A 2,783-nucleotide genomic window follows, 5' to 3' on the forward strand; every position below is an offset into this window, starting at 1 on the left:
TTTTAATATTATGTAACAAAGATTTAATTTAATCATAATAATTACATTTAATTACAATTTAGTAATATTGATACAGTATTGTCTACTGCTTGGTCTACTACAATGTATTTCTTAAAATATCTCAAAATTTCCTTTATTTCGCTCAAAATTCCAATGAAAATATTGCAAAATACTTTGAAATATAAAGTTAATGCCTCAAAATTCTATAAAATGTCTTATAAATACCTTAAAAATGCCTCATAATACCTCGAATTACCTGTACTAAGTAGGTAGTGTGTACACCAAATTACTTCTTCCTGATTTCGTACTTAATACCCTCGATAAAATAGTTTTGCATTGGTTCAAACTACTTACTAACTCAGACAAATGTATTACATCAATATTTCCTAAGAAAATTCATATAGACAGCAAACTACAAATTTTTTGTTTGCGATGAATGCAAGTCCAACAAAAGACACAAAACTATTATCATCTGGCCGTTGTTCCCTGTAATCCCTCAAATCCGAACCATTCATCTAGCACAATGAATGCTTTATTGCTTCAAAACAGTTTATTTCATTACCGGAACCAATTATGAAAGGCTATTGCCGGAACTTTTAATTGGAAAACTTTAAATCCAAAACAAAATGTTTCTACTTGTAGCACTGAGACGGATTTCAGTTAGGAGATCGTTTTTGAAACTGGGAATAATTTTAAAATGCTAATTTAATTTGTTTCCTCGGAGATCTTTTGTTGAAAAGTACCTTTAACTGCGTTATGATGCGCTTTGAGGAATTTAAAGAGTTCGCGTTCGAAATGCGAATATAAAGTGGTAAATTGAGAACGGTCGCTGGTTTGAGGGTACTTGGACTAAGTTTTTCCGTTTTTAAGTAGGGTCTAGTTGAAATGAAATGTTTTTAAAACTTATTTATTTATGAATAGAAGTTTGCTAATTCAGAATTATAATCCGTGCATAACCGCACAGCAAGAAATGTTCAAGTTGGTATTAATTAACAACTTACAAATTTAACTGCAAGTTAAGATGATCTAATTAACAAAAATATGGTGTATAGGGATTATAAAACTTTTATTTTCAGTTAAAATAAATTAAATAAATGATGATGCAATACAAACACTATTTATTCAAGTCACACTTGAAAATTGTACTAAAAATGGAAACTGTACGATAATTAAAGAAAAACATTTGCTTTTACATAAAAGTGTGTCTTAATGATCATTCCAATTTGTATATCCCTTTTTAAAATATCAGGAATCGAATTTATCTCAATTTCAAATTCCTATAAATATTTGATCCTAATGAACGGTTTGGATGGCTATTGGCTAACCCTGTATACCATCACATTACTCTGTATACCAGGTGTCCAAGAGCACCCTGGACATAGGAGATTAACATGGGAAAACGGTTTTGATTTTTTTGCGCCTGTACGGTTCATTTAATGGAAAAACGCTTTAGATAAAAGTTGTAGAGCACATTTTCAGCTATCTACTTGTAATTTTTTCAATACCGTAGATTTGACCATTAAGACGAAAAATGGATCTGAAATTCGGAAATTTTAAATCTCCCGCCAAGCGGTCGTTAAGGAAAGTTTATATCCGGTCGTGCTACCAACCTTTCAAAATCATAACAAATCGTTGTCAGTCATTCTGTAATCAAAACATTCAAAACAAGTTTATTTAGTAATAATTTTGAGTTACTACCCATATACTGCGAAGAAAATACAAATAAATCATGATAAAAACACTTTATCAGGAGCCACAGTCCAAAAATCTGGTAAGTTGCGTTCATAACCTCATTCAATGTCTCTACTAAACTTATTTACTTTGTAGTAAAATTCTTTAAGAAAACACTGGTTTTGCTTGCAAATATTTAATGAAGATGACCGAATCACCTATCTCAAGCCTCTTTATAACACTACCAAACGATTTAAAGTGATAAAAACAATGGACTAGGAAGGCCTGCAGATGTTTGAAGATAAGTTGCTTTACTATACAGGGACCACAAAAGAGAGTAAATACTTCCCTCAAAAGTGGTGCAATTTAGTGACCTATGTGACTGATAGTTTTATTGTATCCTTCTGTTTTGTAGTGTTATCAACACACCATAGTGTTTAAGTGGTTTTACATTGTATGATGTTAATAAAAAGGCATTTTTCATAACTGATTGTCAATGTTTTTTCCCATCTCTACAGGGTAAGGTAAGTACTGATATTTAATTAGCTCCATTAGTTAACTTGAACATCATTCACCTACAAGGATACTTGTAAAATGTCTACTAATCAAAAATAGTTTATTTGCAAGTAATGTGTAACTCGAGTTCACATTTGATTAGTAAAGGTATGTCCTGTGACATGGTGTATTGAATTAGAAGCAAATTGTTTCTCTTTAGAGACTTTCAATCACTACATTTCACCTACCTTTGCTAATTTGGAACTCCACTATTATCCAAACAAACATTAGGTTAGTAAGACAAAGTTGTTTTTAGCATAGCTTGTATGGTGAAAGGTACACCCACTCACTCAATCTGTGGAACAATCACTGTTTATGTGGTAAGACCAGTTTTCTTTGTCACCTATTGTACCTAAGTTTTTCACTTGAAGAAAATGTATACTGTACCTTGAACTGTGAATAAATAATAAATACAAATGTTCAGTGTACAAAGTTTTATTTGGAACAATTGAGTGTGTGGAAAAAAGAACACAATTATAATGTTAATACCTAAACCTAGAATAGAACAGCTCATGTAGATAGCTCAATTGAAAAGTTGGTTTTTCGACAATACCTAC

The 2,783-nt window shown here is 31.3% G+C and overlaps 1 long non-coding RNA gene across 1 annotated transcript; it reads left to right on the forward strand.

The window, feature by feature from the left end:
* The first annotated feature begins 1,354 nt into the window (after positions 1 to 1,354).
* LOC145725214 (uncharacterized) lies at positions 1,355 to 2,157 on the forward strand. The gene is made up of 2 exons (XR_014177200.1): positions 1,355 to 1,771; positions 1,828 to 2,157. It is a non-coding gene; the product is annotated as an uncharacterized LOC145725214 (long non-coding RNA).
* Positions 2,158 to 2,783: the final 626 nt, after the last annotated feature.

This window comes from Ips typographus, linkage group LG2 (genome assembly GCF_016097725.1).
Source record: "Ips typographus isolate SLU linkage group LG2, UJ_Ityp_2.0, whole genome shotgun sequence".
Lineage (NCBI taxonomy): Eukaryota > Metazoa > Arthropoda > Insecta > Coleoptera > Curculionidae > Ips > Ips typographus.